We start from the raw sequence: 18,882 nt of genomic DNA on the forward strand, positions 1-18,882 counted from the left end.
ATCATATCACATGACCAATATACAACTATAAAGATTTTATAGTATATCAAATATGCCTTAAGTTATACTACTTTAGTTATTACTTTTGTTGTTGTTGTTCGAAACAGGGTTTCTCTGTGGCTTTGGAGGCTGTCCTGGAACTAGCTCTTGTAGACCAGGTTGGTCTCAAACATTTTTATTTTATAACAAAAACCCCTGTATTTATGACTACTTCTCAGAATCGTTTATCATTTCTATCACTTTGAACAGCATTCCTATCATACTGTTAGAAAAAAGCTTTTCATATTTATATTTATGTTAATCTGAGTTTTTCTGTCATCATTGTAGAAATAGAGATTTAAAAAAAAAACAAAAAACCTGTTATTAATTTTCAATTGTTGCTTATTAGGTAATGTTCCATCTTCTCTGCTTTGGTTGATAATCTGATTTTCTGCTTGCTCATTGTAATTATATCCCTGTTGTGTGTGTTCTAGCAGCACATAATTAGTATTCTATATATCATATTCCCAAGAGAACACTCTTGGCATGCTGCCTCTTCCTGGAACTTGAGAAAGTCTCCCTGCACAACAAACATTTCAGCCAGTAACATTCTAGTTGTTACTGCCCGCTACTATTTGCAAACATGACTTGCTGAGGCAGTAGTTCTTTTTGTTTTTGTTCTTCTCTCATACCTTACATCCTTACTACAGCCTCCCCTCCATTTACTCCTCCCAGCACCCTTCTCTGGCCCACACACTCAAATCCCTTCTCCCTCAGTTCCACTGTGTCTCCTTTTCCATTCAGAAAAGTGCATGCCTCCCAGGAATATCAACCAAATATGGCATAAGGAGATGCAATAGCACTAGGCATAAACCCTCATATCAAAGTGGGAAAAGGCAACTCAGTGGGAGGAAAAGGGTCAGAATCTCCCCCACTCCCATGGTTATGATTTCCACAAAAACCCCAAGCTAAAAAACCAGAATGTACATTAAAGGACCTAGCACAGATGTGTTCAGGCTCTGTGGTTGTTGCTTCAGTCTCCATGAGCTCCTCTGAGCACAGGTTAGTTGATTCTGTGGTCCCTGTTCTCCTGTTGTACTTGACCTCTTTGGCTTCTACCATCTTTCCTCCCCTCTTCTGCAGGGTTCTGAGAGCTCTGCCTAATATTTGGCTGTGAGTCTCTGCTGGATGAAGACGCTGATGATGATTGAGTAGGTGCCAATTTATGGGTATAGGAGAATAACATTAGGAATCATTTCATTGACTTTTTTTGTCAGACGTGTTTGACTTTATCCTAGCTCTCTGAGACATCTAGATTCCAGATTCTGACCATCCAGTTAGAGTCTGGCTTGGGCCTCATGTTAGATGAGTCATTGGTTAGGCACTCCCATAAGTTCTGAACCACTATTCCTCCAGCATACCATGTAAGCAGGACTCTCTGTAGGTTTTACCTTTTGTGGCTCGGTTGGTGTCCCAGTTTCACTGCTGGGAGCCTATCCTGATTAAAGGAGATGGCCTGTTCAGGCTCCATATCCTACATTATTAGAAGTCCTTGCTAGGGTTACCCTCATAGGTTCCAGGATGTTTCCTCTGTTCTAGGTTTCATCATCTAAATGCCCACATATTCTAGCCATCACTTCCCATACTCTTTCCCTCCATCCATTTCTCCCAAACATGATCCCTCTTGTTCCTATGCCCATCTTCCCTGAGTCCAATCACAACATCTGTTCTATTTCTCCTTCCTAGAGAGATCCAGGCATCCCCCCTAGACCTCTCTTTTTTCCTTAATCTAACCTCTCTGGGTCTGTGGATTGTAGCATGGTTATCCTTTACAGCGAATATCCACTTATAAATGAGCATATACCATGTTTGTGTTTCTGGTTCTGAGTTACCTAACTCAGGATGATTTTTTGATTTTTTTTTTATTCCATCCATGTGCCTGCAAATTTCATGATGTCATTATTTTAACAGTTAGGTAATACTCCATTTTATAAATGTACTACATTTTCTTTATCCATTATTCTGTTGAGGGACATCTGTGCTGTTTCCAGTTTCTGGCTAATATGAATAAAGCCACCATGAGCAAGATTCTGTTGTTGCAATAAAATGGAATGTCTTTGGATATTTGCCCAGTAGTGGTATAGTTTGATCTTGAGGTAGATAGATTCCCAATTTTCTGATTTCCATAGTGGCTGTACAAGTTTGCACTCCCATTAGCAATGGAAGAGTGTTCCCATTGTTCCACATCCTTGCAAGTATTAGCTGTCATTTGTGTTGATCTTATGCTTTCCGACAGGTGTAAGATGGAATCTCAAAGTAGTTTTTATTTGCATTTCCCTGATGGCTCAGAATATTTAACCTGCCTTTAAGTGTTTTTAGTAATTTGAGATTCCTCTGTTGAGAATTCTCTGTTTAGATTTGTACTCCATTTTAAAATTGGATTATTTAGTTTGTTGACGTCTAGTTTCTCAAGTTCTTTATATAGTTGGGATATTAACCCTTTATCAGATGTAGAGTTGGTGAAAATCTTTTCCCATTCTGTACACTATCATTTTGTCCTATTGACAGTGTCCTTTGCCTTACAGAAGCTTTTCAAGTTTATGAGGTCCCATTTATTAATTGTTGATCTTAGTGCCTATTCTATCAGTGTTCTATTTAGGATGAAGGGACCAGCCCCCATTTCGGCAGCCATGACAGTAACACATGCTCGCTATGACCTTGCCTTGGTCACTAAGAGGTCAGATGCCTGCCTCGTGGCAAGGAGCCAATCAGAAGTTAGCTGGTGGTGCTATGCTTTAAGGCTCTGGGTGTACTTTACGGACAAGTGCATAGCAATGATGGGCAGAGCATAGCAACCACCCTGGGAGGGCCTATGGGCCATAACAACCAGTTGGCCAATCAACACAGGGCAAGCCCTCCAAGCCTGGAGGCACACCAATCCTGAGCCTGTGAGTACCCCTAGACACTCCCCTTACGCTGCCCTACAAGATCTCTCGGCAGCTGGTTCAAGCTGTCTTTTGCTAGCCATCCGCCATGGTGGGTGGTGAAAGATCCGAGCTAACATGGGGTTAGCTTGTTAAACTACAATAAAGCCTCATGCAGTTTGCAGCAAGCTTTCGAATCTGCCTGGTGATTGGGGTGACCACGGTCGTGGGCTGAGACCCCGGAGGCCTGAGTTTTTCCGGGGGGTCTAACAAGGAAATTGTTTCCTGTGATGATGTGTTCAAAGCTATTTCCTATTTTCTCTTCTAATGGTTCAGTTTGTCTGGTTTTATGTCAAGGTCTTTGTTCCACATGGACTTGAATTTGTGAAGGGTGATAAATATGGCTCTATTTACATTCTTCTACATATAGACATTCAGTTAGACCAACACTATTTATTGAATATGCTTTCTTTATTCCATTGGGTATTTCTGGCTTCTTTATCAAAAATTAGGTGTCCATAGGTATGTGGGTTTGTGTCTGGGTCTTTGGTTCGATTCCATTGATCCATCTGTTTTTATGGCAATACCATGCAACTTTTATTACTTTAGCTCTGTAGTACAGCTTAAAATCTGGAATGGTAATACCTCTGGAACTTCTTTTATTGTTTAGGATTGTTTTAGCTATACTGATTGAAAAGTTCAGGCTTTAATGCTGATGGGTTTTACTTTTTTAAGAGACAGACCCCACCCCTGGCAACAGTGAATACATCACTACATCACCCACCACACATTTACAGCCTGCATGAGGATTCTGGGCATGCGTGGAACCTCAGTGTGCATGTGCAGTCTTCCCTTTAAAAGTTCCAACTTCCCTGCTCCGCTCTCTCTGTGCTTCTTCTTTGCTCTCTCTCTACTCTCTCTGCCCTGCTCTTCTCTTCTCCCACCTACATGCTCTCTCTGCCTCTCTATGGCGACCGGCCATGACAGTCAGCCATTAACTCTGTTTCTCTTCTCTTTTAGTCTCCCTACTCTGCCGGGTCTATGGTTAATATGTCTTATCTTGCGCCTTCCTCTTTTTCTTTATATCTAATTTAAACAAAAACATAGCACTGGTGTCTTAGGGTTTCTATTGCTGTGAGGAGACACCATGACCACTGCAAAGAATATAAAGGAAAATACATAATTGGGGCTGGCTTACAGTTTCAGAAGTTTAGTCCATTATTGTCATGGCGAGAAGCATGGTAGTATGCAGGCAGACATGGTCATGGAAAAGGAATTGAGAGTTCTACATTTTGATATGTGGGCAGCAGAAGGAAACGCTGTGCCACACTGGGCATAGCTTAAGCATATGAGACCTCAAAGCCTGCCCCCGCAGTGACACATTTCCTCCAACAAGGTCATTCCTACTCCAACAAGGCCACATCTCTTAAAAGGGCTACTCCCTATGGGTCAGCATTCAAAGACAGGAGCCTGTGGGGATGATACCTATTCAAACCACCATACCTGGATTTTTTGCTTTTCCATATGAAATTGAGTATTGTCCTTTCAAGCTCTGTAAAAGATTGTGTTGGAATTTTGATGGGGATTTAGCTGAATCTGTAGGTTTCTTTTGGTAGAGTGGCTATTTTTTTCCATGTTAAATCTACCTGTATACCAGCACAGTCTGTTGCTATTTCTACCCCTTATGATCCTAGCCTGCTTGCACTGTATCTAACCTCCAGGCATAGTCCGGGACACAAATCTGTTCATGGATCTACCCCAGTAAGTTCCCGGAAACTTGCATGCCAATACCATCCTCAGCCCTCAGGCTTTGCTGCAGAGCCTGTATACCACCCTAGCCTGAGGCATCCTATAATCTCACAGCAAGCATAACCAATGAATGAGGTCCAAATGTCCACATCCCTCATTGTAAAAACACAAACAATATGAAAGGTAAAAACAGTATATCTTCCTTCTAAACCATCCAGTGCTATATAGAAATGTTGTCCAATGAGAACTGGCTAAATAAACCCTAGGACCCAAAAGTTTAAAAAATGGTAATAAATGTCTCCACAGAATTCTATGAGTGTAAAGAATGAATTTAATGAGAAAAGCAATAAATGCCTGAAGTAATACCCAAGAAAATACAAATATACTGCTGAATGAAGTAACAAAGCCAATTCAGAATTTGAAAACAATGTAGTAAAGAGATACAAATATTGAAAAGAATTCAAGCTAGAATGAAGACTAAATTTAAAAAAACTCAATATCTTAATTAGAAAATGCAGAGGAAAGCCTTACAAGTAGAAGAAAGAATATCAGGACTTAAAAATGAAGTAGAAAATTAGATCATACAAATAAAGAATGTGAAAAACTTAAAGAAAACATATAAAAGGAAAATGCAGGGACTATGGTACACAATGAAAAGACCAAAATCTTCAAATTATAGCCATAGATGAAGAAGAATCCCAAGTCACTGGCATAGACCAGATCTTCAACAAGATCATAGAAATAATAAAAATAAAAACAAATCTAGACCAGACTAAGGAAAGCCAAATCCATTCAAATTCAAGAAGCCCACAGAACACCAAACAGATAGGGCCATAAAATGGCATATTATAGTTAAAACAGTAAATATATCGAATAAAGTGAGAGTTTTAAAAGCTGCAAGACACAATGAAAGTTACAGACAGAGTTCTTACCTTGGTCCTGTTTGGAAATCTCTTTAGTATCTGAGAGTTTTGTGATCCAGTGCTTCATTTATCTGCTTGTAATTCATGAGCAACACATCTGCTCTGTGTTTTGCTTTTGAGTCAGTAAGCTTTGTCACTCCAGGTGTTCCACAGTGCTGCAACTACACACCCACCCAGTAAATAGTGAATGAAAGCAGAAATTAAAGTTTTTTTGAATGACGGTATTGCAAAACTTCTACAGCACACAAATTCATATTGCTTTTTGTTATTTTTTCCTCTATAACAAAATACATCATTACATCAGTTTTTGAAATAAATGCTTACAAATCACATGATTTCCATTGAAATCTTTAAAACTGATCGTTAGAATAATGTTTTCAATTGACAATGTAGTAACAATGCTAAATGCTTTAAGTACCTTAGAAAGTTAGAAACGATTTGTTAGAGTATAAAATGAATGATAATCTTAGTACTCCTGGGACTAGGGGTTTTGTTAGGATCTTAGATTTTCAATAGAACTAGATTATTGGTTTCTCATTTTTTGCACATTGTCTTCTGTCTGCAACTGGTCCCCCAACCTGAGCATCATCATGATGAAGCTCATTTTATAATCAATGATGACTGAAGCAGAAATACAGCTGATATCCTTAGTCCACCCATAGGATGGGAACTTTATATTACTGACTGTATTCTTGTTGTCGCTAGGTAATCTACATATCTTTCCTTCATGCATTATTTTTGTCTTATTAGCTTAATGATTACATTAGTTCCGAATTTCATTTTAACTGTATGACCAGATTGAATATTAGTTTACCCACTTAGTAATCAATTTCCAATTGGAACAGAATGAAGAGAATACCCTCTAGCTTGTCTAGCCTCCCAAGTCCAGTCCTCCTCCAGGAGCTCACCCTTCACCTTATGGGCTATGTTGTACCAATCCCCCAAACCATGACTATTTGCCTGCACTTTCTAATTAGTTATTACTCCTCAAGTTTGTATTTGCTCTTCTATTCAGTTTGTCTACTTAACTTTCTTCTATTTCAATGGTCATCAAACTTTAATATGTTTTAAATCTCCTTGGGAACCTTTATAAATAATACATACATGACACACACAAACACTCACCCACATACACACACACACTTATATGTATGGAAGTTAAGACCCTTCATCTCTCATTGCTCCCCATGAGAACCACAGACTAACAAAAACACCAATAACAGGCACAGAAAGTCCAAGATTCTCCCAAAACAGTAAAGGTTATCAATGTAGCCTTTGCTGTCTCTCAGGTGTTGAGAGTGGCCTCTATAGATGAAGATGCTCCACACAGGACACAGAACTTGGATGTATTCAACTAGATTCCAACCTGAAAGCCTCTTTCTTGTGGTCTAACTTCCATGGTTTCAGAAGATTCTATACAAGCTGCCATGTGGTGATTTTTGGTTTTTGTTTTTCGAGACAGGGTTTCTCTGTGGCTTTGGAGGCTGTCCTGGAACTAGCTCTTGTAGACCAGGCTGGTCTCAAACTCACAGAGATCTGCCTGCCTCTACCTCCCGAGTACTGGAACTAAAGGCATGTGCCACCACCCCCCGGCTATTTTTATGATCTAATAAACACACTGGAGGTCATAATGCAAAGCTAGCCACACTGGTTAGTTATAGAAGCTGGGCAGTGGTGACACACACCTTTAATCCCAGGATTCAGGAGACAGAGGCAAATGGATCTATGTGAGTCCCTGGGCTACATGAGAGTAAATCAGTCCTACAGAGTTCATGCCTTTAATCCCAGCACTAGAGAGTATATAAGGAGCTCAGTGCAGTCTCAGGAGCAGTCTAGGATTCTGAGGCTTGGTGAAGAACAGTGAAATCTAGGAGTCTGAGATTTGGTGAGGAGCAGTGCAGTCTGGAGATGATGCAATCTGACATTAGGCAGATCGGGCCCTTTGGTCTGAGCATTGGTAGAGCTAAGAACTCTCCAGTGGCTGGCCACTTCGATTTTCTGATCTTTGGCTTGAATCCCAGTATCTGTCTCTTGGTTTATATTATTCATACTATACTGCCAAAGGGATGAGTCAATTAAACTCAATTGAACCAGTTTCAATACCTATGAACCATGACAAACATCAACATGGCAAGAATATACATGATGGCACAATAAGTGATACTCATATGTTAGTGTCAACAGCTATGTAATTGGGCTTAAAGACTACTCATGCCTTGTCCTGGAAACTCCATCAGCTTTTCAGAACTAGTGAGATCTGGACCTTAGAAAAGAATATACCACCACCACTTTACCAGACCAGCATATTTCCTTAGTGCATTCTAAATCTCACCCTTATACCTACAGTAAGTGTAGCTACCATCCCTTACCAGAGAAGTCTGTTTGTCTTTACTGCAAATGGAGAGCATCACATAAAACCACATTAGACACAGTGCAGAGATCAACAGATTGTGGGGAGCCCAGCCCCAGTGAATCTATGGCTCAGGGAACATTTCTGAAGAGGGGTGGAAAGATTGTAAGAGTCAGAATACAAGGAAGTCTGCCATGAAACAGTCTCTCAGAAATGACTGCATAAGCGATACTGGTATCAATGACAATATTAATAGACATGGAAATATGGAAAGAAGAAAATTTCATGGGGTCCCACACCTAGACAAAGAACCACATGTACCTGCTGGGCGGGGGAAGATTATCTTCTCCGAGATATAAGCCCCTTTATTTGTCTAAAGCAGCATGGTCATCCTTGAAATCACATACAAACCAACAACAAAAAGGACCCAGGAAGTTATGCACACACACGCACATACATACATACACACACCCACGTTATAATAAGAAGGAAAGCCAGGCGGTGGTGACACACGGCTTTAGTCCTAGCACCCGGAAGGCAGAGGCAGGCGGATCTCTGTGTGTTCGAGACCAGTCTGGTCTACAAGAGCTAGTTCCAGGACAGGCTCCAAAGCCACAGAGAAACCCTGCCTCGAAAAACCAAAAAAACAAAAACAAAAACAAAAACAAAAACAAAACAAAACAAACAAAAAAAAACAAGCTATCATTTGAGAATGGGTGGGAAACATGGGAGGAGTTACGGGGCAGATAGCCGAAGGGGCTGGAGTGAGGTAAGGGGCAGGGAGAAGTTATGTAATTCTTTAAAATTAAATACATGATAATAAGAATTAAACATTTTATATATTTGTAATGTTCAACTAATGTGTTTCAAATACATATATTATAAAATAATTAGTATAAATCAAAGTAGTTTATAAATCTACCAGTGTTTGTGGTTGCTTTGTGTGTTTAGAACACAAGACTGACTTCTCAGCAATTTTCAAGTATATAATCTATAATAACTTTATTGTTGATTAGATACCCAGTTATCATTTGATAACTAAGTGCTTGTTATCTCCAGTTTTCTAGGCTCTATTCCCAGAGATTCATTGAATAGGTCTTGGGAGGCCTAGAAATTTGTATGTTTAACAAGACTAGGGTGAAACTGAATGTCCTTGTTTCTGTGACGCATGTTGAAAATGAAGGAATGAAATACTATGTGGAGAGTGATAACAGATGGATTTTCTTTTTGCAACTTCCTCCAGCCAGGTTCCTACTTCCTTTCTTCCTGTCAAGCAAACATGAGCTGCCTAGAAGAAGGTGGACAAAGGCTCAAGCATAAAGTCTCAGCTGCTCACCTAATGCCAATGAAGGTCTTTTGTGAGGTCCTTTACTTCACAAACCATAAGGTTTATTTCAAATGTAACATTTTCTTCACTCTTCAAATTCCAAACATATTATTACTGATTTGATTTTCCTCTTTTTTCCATTCAGTACAGTTTTCCTAAATTTCACTATTATGTGTAGGACAAAATATAGGAATTTGTCCCAACTAACTTTCAGTTCTAAGGTGTCCTTGATAGCCTTAGTGGATTGAATTTGAATCTACTAAAATTTATCTAAATAAGCCTCTTGAAGCCTCCTCTAAATTTGAATGGCTGGATTATGAATAAGATAGGGAAGAAAATATCATAAAGCTAACATTATGGAATGAGGTTACGTTGCATTGAAACCTGCTGGTATTTTACTGTAAATATTGTGAGCTGTGGGGAATTTTAACCAGAACTTCAACAAAAGTGGAAAACAGGAAATGGTTATAGGGTTTGCTGAGGTAGGCTTCTTCCCAGGGACAAATAAATAGGGATTTTGATGACTTGAGATTTTCTTTCATGGTTCATATGGTGGGGTACAAATATATAACAACTGAAATATGGTTTAAAATTAGGTAAAGGGGTTTGGCTTATTCACTGATTCATATTTCTGATGCTGAAGAACAAAAATTTCTAGGCCAAAAAGGAAATAAAAAATAATTATGGCCTACTGAGAAAATGAAATTAATGAGAAGGCTATTTAAATATTGATGGGATTTAGTCAAACTCAGAAACCTAATCTTTTTGTTCTTGGGTGAAATAAATGAGCTAAGCAGTCAATTCAACAAGTAAATTATACAATTGGATTCCAGTCAAGATGGAGTACTAAGTACATTCTTTTGTGGTTACCTTGTCCTCACCCCCAAACTGTAAGAGCTAAAATGTGAACTGATTACACAGGAATAATACTAATAGCCTTTCAGCCTGTGGACTGTACCCACCAAAACTGGTTATGTGGGAGCAAGTTTCCTAGCTTGAATCAAGTGAGAAATAGCTTCCATGTTCATGAAAAGGGGAAAAATTTTATCTGTGTGATGGTCTTACAGGAAAGTTTTGGACTAGTATAGAAGCTTCACAGAGGAATGGATTTATGGTGTACATGATCCAACTGTTTTTAAATTCTTACCTGAGGAACCAAGTAGTGGTACAGACAAAATTTCAATATTACTTCCAAGTACCGCAGAATATGCTTTCAATACATGGGTTTTTGAGAGCACATTTAAGATTTTTCCTGGGACTGGAGAAGAGGCTCAGTTAGACCTGACTTTGACCCCAGAATCCATGTAAAAGGCCTTGGGGTGGTGGTGTGTATGTACAATCCCATCATGGGGAAGGCACAGGGCTCTCTGACCAGGCAGCCTAGATAACTAGTTCTCAAACAGTGACAGAGCCCATCTCGAATTATAAGAAGGATGGTGTGTGAGGAGCAACTCCAGGGGGAAACTGGAGGCCTGTAATGCACTCCAGCAGGTCATAGATGGGGTAGATGTGAGGGTGTGTCAACCCAAGGCCAAGGATGTGGGTCTGGATGGTAGCCGGGCTGGTCAGTCCAGGCCACTAGGACCACCCCCTCAGGCAAGGGACTGAGCTCTCTCTCCTAGGCTCATGCCATTTGAGTCATCTCTCCCACAGCCATGGTGAGGGGTGAGGCCATCTCCCTCATGGGGGCCAGCCCTCCCATGAGGGGCAGTGACAGTTCTCTTTCTGCAATAACCAGTGAGTGGCAGGGCCAGCTATCCCATGGCTAGTGAGACACAGGCTGACTCGGCATGACCCTCATATTTCAAAGTACATGTATTGTTTTATGAATCCCTGTGGCAACATACACCATGAATATCATCACAGACCCCACCTGCAGCAGGACCATGGACCCAGACATGCCCTCAACAACAGATAGGGTCTGGATGTCACCATGACCCCAGTGGCAGTACAGGCCAGCACGATCAGTATGGTCTTGGGGTAGCAAGGCCCTTGGATACTAACATGGTTTCAGGTAGTGGTTTAGATCCCCAGCATCTGCACAGCTCTTGGTGGTAACAGGAGTCATGGGTATCAGACATTAACTCAGGCACTGTTGCTGGGACAGGGACCCAGACATGGTCCAAGGCAGCAGCCCAGGCTCTGACAACCTCTTGGCCCTGTGTGGCCCTTGGGCACCAATATGGTACCAGGTGGTGGCCCAGGCCCCTGGCATCAACATGGCCTTTGATGGTATCAGGAACCATGAACATTAACACAGACACTGGTTGTGGTAGGGCTATGGACCTAGATATGGCCCTAGGTAGCAGCCCAGGCCTGGACAACACCCTGGCCCTAGGTGACAACATAGGCCACTCATATTGCTGTGGCCCCAGTGGTAGCATGGCCCTCAGGTGCCAGCATGGCCACAGGTTGCAGTCTAGACTTAGGGCATCTCTGTGTGGCCTTTGGTGGCACCATGGGCCACAGACATAAACACAAACTCTTGCTGTGGTAAGGACCACAGACTCAGACTTGGTCCTCAGCAGTAGCCTGGGCTCTTATGCTCTGATGTCATCATGGCCTCAGGTGGTAGCACAAGGCCACCCAAATTGGCATGACTCCAGTGGCAGTGTGTGTAGCCAGCCCCTAAGAAGGCGTGGCTACAGTCAAGTTGAGGATTTCAAGCGAGATCTTCAATCAAATGAATCCCATCTAACATGGACTGGATACTAACATTTTCTTTCTACAGGACCCCACATGACTGTCATCGTCCCATTTCAGCAGGAAGTAACTTGGAGAATGCTGTGCCCCCTTTCCCCATTGTTGTCACTTAGGATAGTGTATATACCTAGTTAGGAATAGCTTCCTATTGTTTATGGTTCGGATTGGAAGGAGGTGTTCAGGCTTGGACACCTCTTTCAGATGACTTTAGGGTTTAGTTAAAACCTTTATACTGTTAAGTTTTAATCCTCTTTTAGACTAAAAGGGGAATTATAAGGGAAGCTGTAGCCATGCCTTCTTAGGGGCAGGCTACAGGTGTGCCTGACCAGGCTTGTGAGGGCGTGGTCAGAGTGATGTAGGGGAACTGCGTTTCGGTTTCGGTTTCTCTTTGCTTCTTGCTGTACAGACTGCTACCACTGACTGGCTGGTTCGCTCTGTAAGTAAGGCTTTTCCCTATTAAATACCCTTATATTTCTACCTGACTCCGTATTGGTAATTTCCCACTATAAGTGTGACCCTCAGATGCCAACATGGTCCCAGGTGGTGGCCCTGAACCCTGGCATCAGCATGGCCTTCCATAGTACCAGGAGCCATAGACATCAACACAAATCCATATGTGACCCCCAGCCTGGCCCAGAAATTCTGCAGCCTGGGCCCAGAAATCACCGTGACACCTTTTGGCAGCACAGGCCACTCATATCTGTATGGCCCTGACTACAGCATGACCATTAGGTCACCACCTGGTCTCAGATGACGGCCCAGACCATGGGCATTTGTAGAGCCTTTGGTGGTATCAGGAACCAGGGCCCCACAGTGGAGATCACCATGGCCCTGGGTGGCAGCACAGGCCATCCAGATTATTACGGCCTTGGTGACAGCATAGCACTTGGGCAACTGTGTCTGCTCTTGGCCACTAAGTCCGAGTAGTGGGTGAAAGCCTGGAGATTTGGATGAACCACAAGACTCCTGGTCCACTTCTGAGAGACTGTCTCTCACCGTTATTGTGGAGCAGCCTTATATACAAACCTACAAAAACCCCAGGTCAAAGGGTTCACAACAGGATATTGATCCCAGTGGGGTGAGATCAGGAAAACAGGAGGTACCTGTGGTTATCTAACAACTCTTAGAGACCCCATAGGGGCTGGGTTCCAACAGGCAACAACATGGACTCAGGTGTCTTTCTAGACCTGGTCATCCACACTGCCTTCAGTGGTTACTTAAGCCATGGATATCAACACAGACCCTGGCTGCTGCAGAGCACAGACTCAGACAAGGCTCCCAGCAGCAGCTCAGGCCCAAATGTCATCATGGCCCCCGGTGACAACACAGGTCACTCAAATCAACATGGCCCCTGTGGCAGCACAGCCCTCAGACACCAAAATGGCCACAGGTGGTGGTCCAGACTCTGGGCATCCCCATGGCCTTGGTGGCAGAGGCTTTTCTAGACAACTGAAGTCTTGAGTAGAACAAAAACCCTGACTTTGCTGTGAGTAAAAGAGCATTCCACTGGATTTCTGGCTTTCCAACTAGGACATCAGGGTTTTTATGTCTTCATATAACTACCAAGCCAAAGTTTTAAATATTCTTGGGCTTGTGTCTGGAACCTGCTAATCTTTGTATGAAAATCACAGTTACAAACTTTCTCCAGACTTTCAACTTGGAATGTAACAGAACCATTAGCCTGTCTGCATTTCCAGATATCAACTCATGCTGTGGTTCTTAACTCTGTGCCTCCAGCCTCTATAATGCTTGTCTTAGTGTTCTATTGCTATGAAAAAGACACCATGACCAAGGCAACTCTTATAAAGGAGAACATTTAGCTTTGGTCTTGTTTACAGTTTCAGTGGGTTAGTCCATTATCATGTCAGGGAACATACACACAGGCAGGCATAGTACCACAGAAGTACCAGAGAAGTAACTGAGGGTTCTACATTCTGATCCATTGTCAGAGAGAAACCTTAAAGCCCACCCAGTGACAAACTTCCAAGAAGGCCATACCTACTCCAACAAGGCCACACCTCCTAATCCTTCTGATCATTTCAAACAGCTCTACTACCATTCAAATTTATGAGCCTATTTAATCAACCATGATAGTGAAAAAACATTTCCTTAGAGAAAAACAACAACAACAACAACCAAAAAACCACCTCTTCTTCTTCAAAGAGTCCTGGCTAAAGCCTGCTAAATAAACAGGACCAATGGTGATATGCATGCTGAATTAATTCATATGTAAAACTAAAATTAAAAAATGACTATTTGCCAAATGCAATTTTAAAAAGATGTTTTCTTAGTTTTTTTTGTTTTTGTTTTTCATTCATTTTTATCAGTCGTGAATGGTTTTTATCACCTGCTGGCCAAGCACATATTTCATACAAAGTTACATTTTTAAATGCTTTTGCTATTTTTGAAGTAGGTACATATGTTCATGTGACTACCTATGTGCATGAGAATCCAGAAGAGGGCATCAGATCCTCTGGAGCTGGAGTTAGATGAAGTGAGCAGTTTGATATGCATGCAAGAAAATGAACTCAGGTCCTCTGGAAGAGTAGTAGGTGCTCTTTAATGCAGAATCATCTCCCAAACTACAACAACACCTCTAAAGACCTCTTTATTTGTTCCTTTGTTGCTATTATTTAAGAAAAGTGATTTTTCCATTGTCCTTTACATTTCTTTCATCTAAGACTCTGTTGTTAAATGGCCAGTTTTGAAAGATCAAGTAAATTTTTTGTTTTACTGTCAGTTATGAAAACAAAAGCATTCATCTACAGGACATGTAAAGAAATCAGAAAATTAAAAATAAGAAAGATATCACCCATTACATCATCCATCACCATTACAAATCTGATTTGTGTTAACATTCTTTAGTGTGGTCTCCAGGGAATAAACTCTGCTTATCAGCTCCATTAAACTATCCCTGAATGATTATTTTAACAGACTTCAAGAACAATTTTAATTGAATGTATAAATTTCCATTGTCAGGTAATGTTGTCCCATGTCTGTTTTAAAATATAACTTTCTTATTTTTCTCAAGTAGTTTGCCTTTTTAGAAAAGAATTTTCATAGAATTGGGTGCTGTAGTATAGACTTACAAGACTGAATATATTAAATCAGTGATTAGTAATGATGTAAAGGAAGTACAAAGTACATGTGTATATGTGGGTGTACATATATGAGCACCATGTAGGCTTCATATAAAATGCCTACATATAATTACAAAAGGCCTAGTGTGTATTTCAGTTTGAACATTAAGAAGTTACTATTCCTGGTCCTAGGAATGCCAGGTAAGACACTACCCAGTGTCCACAAAACCCCTTTAAGTCTGCCTAACAGTCACAGACTACACCTTCACCCCACCCCCGGTTCCATATCCTGGTCTACAACTTCAGAAGGCTCCTGCTTTACCAGAGGCTAGGCTGGATCTAGGGACCCCAGGTAAGACACCACCCACTGCCTGCTAACATTTCTGAAATCCCCTGTGGTAACCCCAGAGTGACTCCTTCCTCTGGGTTCCATACTACCCCCATACCCTGGTAGCCTTACAGGAGGCCAGGCTGGCCTAGGAACCCCAGGTAAGACACTGCACACTGTGCGTAAAAACCCTTTAAAGCCTTCCCAACAACCCTGGAGTGCATACCCTTCTGCCCCCTGACTCTGCACCCCTGCCTCAATATTCTGGTCTACTACTTCAAAAGAGGCCTTGCCAGATCTGGGGACCCCAGGTCTACAACTTCCAAAGAACAGTTTACTGGAGCACAGGCCAGATCTAGGGACCCCAGTACCAGCAACTGTATTGGAGGTCTGGCTGGTCTTAGGGACTCCAGAGGCCAGACCAGATCTAGGGACCCCAGTCTTCACCCCTCTCCTGGGTTCTGTATCCTGCTCTACAACTTTGAACAAGACTTTGACTTTACCAGAGGCCAGGCTGGATTTAAGGATCCCTAGCCCCACAAACCCTATAGGAACTGAAGGCATGCTGGTCACCAGAACACTTGGCCATTTAGGCTATAATACTAGAAAGGAAAGAGCAACCAAGGAATAAAACACCTACTTTACAAAGACAAATGCAGGAATTAACACATAGACCCATAATCATCCCAAATCCAGATGCCTAAATGCCAGTGTAAGAATACAGTCAATAACAGAAAAGGCAATATGTCATCACCAGAGTCCAGCTAACCTACAGCAACAAGAATTGAACAATCCAACATAGCTGAAGCATAAGAAAATGACCTCAAATTACTTTATGAAAACCATAGGAATCCTTTAAAAGGATATGAACAAATCCTTCAAAGAAGTTGAGGAAAAGATAAACACAAATTTGAAAGAAATCAATGAACTTTAAAAATAAAGCCAAGAATAAACAAACAGGTGAAGGAAAATTTCCCAACCTAAATAGTCATGCTGATAAAGGTACAAAAAGCTTACAGAACACCAAATAGATTGCATCAGAAAAGAAAATTCTCTAGACACATAATAATCAAAATACTAAACATACAGAACAACGAAAGGATATTAAAAGGGGCAGGAGAAAAATGTCCAAGTAATATATAAAGGCAGACATATTAGAATCACACCCAGCTTCTCAATGGAGACCAAAAAATTCAGAAGGGTCTGGATTGATGTCTTGCAGACTCTAAGAGACCACAGGCTGTCCATCTTCTGTGACCAGCTTGGTGCCTAGCCTAACTGTCATCAGAGAGGTGTCATGGAAACAGATGCAGGCCCATGCAGAGTCAGGGAATCCTGTAGAAGAAAAGAAAGAATTGTAGTAGCCAGAGGGGTCAAGGACACCACAAAACTCACAGAATCAACTAACCTGGGCTTATAGGGGCTCACATAGACTGAACCAACAGCCAGGTAACCTGCATGGGACTAACCTAGACACTACATATGTTACAGGTGTATAGCTTGGTTTTCTTGTGGGACTCCTAACAGTGGGAACAGGGGCTGTCTCTGACTCTTTTACTGGTTTTTGGGACCCTACTCCTCATACTGGGTCTCCTTGTCGAGCCTTAATACATGGGGAGGTTCTTAGTCTTACTGCAATTTAATATGCCACGTTTTGTTGATATTCATGGGAAACCTGCCCTTTCCCAAACTGAAAGGAGGAGGAGTGGATTGGGGGTTGTGGGTGTGAACAGACAGGGGTTGGAGGGAGGGACTGAGAGGAGAGGAGAGACTGGAAACTGTAGTTAGGATGTAAAATAAATAAGTAAATAAATTTATTTATTAGAAAAACAAAAAAGAACTATTCACACAATAGCCTGCACATCTTATTTTTTGTTTTTCTAAATTTATGTTGTCTTTAGTTTTTATATGAGGAAAAATTTTCTTTATGTATATGTATGTATCATAACTAAATATAAAAATATCAATCACAGGGGCCAGGCATACTAATGCACACCAATAGTCCCAGCATTTGGGAGACTGAGGTGGATGGATTTCAAGTTTGATGACAGTGTGAACTATGTAATCAGAATCTGCCTGAAGAAAAACAGAATTATATACTTGCTCTTTGCTGAGTTATCTAATGTTTTGTGAAATTTCATGGTTTCTAAGTATAGCAAGTTCTTTATCCAAAGGTCACACAATATTATACTCAATTTTTTCATAGTTTTTCTATTATCTTTATACTTTTTCATTATTAAAGCCATAATAGTAAACAAGTTGATAATTTTCATTTCATATTTGTTATTTTATGCTATTTCACACATTAATATTATAAATGTACATCAATTATTAAAATAATCTGGATAGTAATTATTATTATTATTTGAGAACAGGTCTCACTGTTTAGCCACTACTGGCTCGGGACTTGTTATATAGATCAGGCTGGCTCTAACTGAGAGATTCATATGTACATATGCCCCTGCCTTCTGAATTCTGAAATTATAAGTATGAGCCACATGCCTAACTTAAAATCCAGTTATTTATGAAGCATTTGCATTAGTTATTTTTCTGTTGCTTCAAAAAAATGCCATGACCAAAAGCAACTTGTAGGTGAAAGACTTCCCTTAGGCTTATGATCCAGAGGGGGGAGTCTATAAAGGCATGGTGTAGCAGGAAGCTGGAGCAGGAAGCTGAGCAAGCAGTATCTCAAGTTCACATAAAAAATAAAAGCAGAAGTGAGGGATCACTGACTCCAACCTGACAAATGGGGAACCTGCATAAGACTGAACTAGACTCTCTTAACATAGGGGTCAATGGTGCGGCTGGGACAATGTATGAGGCTCCGGCAGTGGGTTCAAGATCTAACACTAATGCATAAACTGACTTAGTGGAGCCCGTTCTATATGGAGAGATGCAGAGATACCTTGCTCAGCCTAGACACAGGGGTGTGGGGGGTGGAGAGGTGCTTTGGTCCTGCATCAACTAGATGATGGGACAGACTTAGTAGACTTCCTATGGGAGGCCTTACCCTCTCTGAGGAACAGATGGGAGGTTGGGTGGGGGAAAGAAGGGGGAGCAGGAGGAGAGGAGGGAGAGGGAACTGGAAAAGGAATGTAAAAAAATAAATTAATAAAAATATTTTAAAAAGTAATAACACAGAGTATGAGTAGGGTGTGGCAACAAACCCTCAAATTCCACTACCAGTGATGCACTTTCTAGAGCAAATCTGTACTTCCTAAAGGTCACATATTCTCCCTAGAGGCTGTCACCAATCAGTGACCAGGTATTCAAATAAATGAGCCTTTGAGGGATGTTTCTGATTCAAATCACCAGACTATTCTATCATATAGACATAATTACATTGAATATTAAGTAATTTTCCACAATATTTGCCAATAACACAAATAAATATATTTCACATTTCTAATAATTTCTTTTGTGAAATATATTTACATATGTAATAACTTGATAACTTTTAGTATTTTTAAAGGTTTGAAGCATAAAATAAGCTGCCATACAACCTCCCTCTGTGGCAGT

This window comes from Cricetulus griseus (assembly GCF_003668045.3).
Source record: "Cricetulus griseus strain 17A/GY chromosome 1 unlocalized genomic scaffold, alternate assembly CriGri-PICRH-1.0 chr1_1, whole genome shotgun sequence".
Classification (NCBI taxonomy): domain Eukaryota; kingdom Metazoa; phylum Chordata; class Mammalia; order Rodentia; family Cricetidae; genus Cricetulus; species Cricetulus griseus.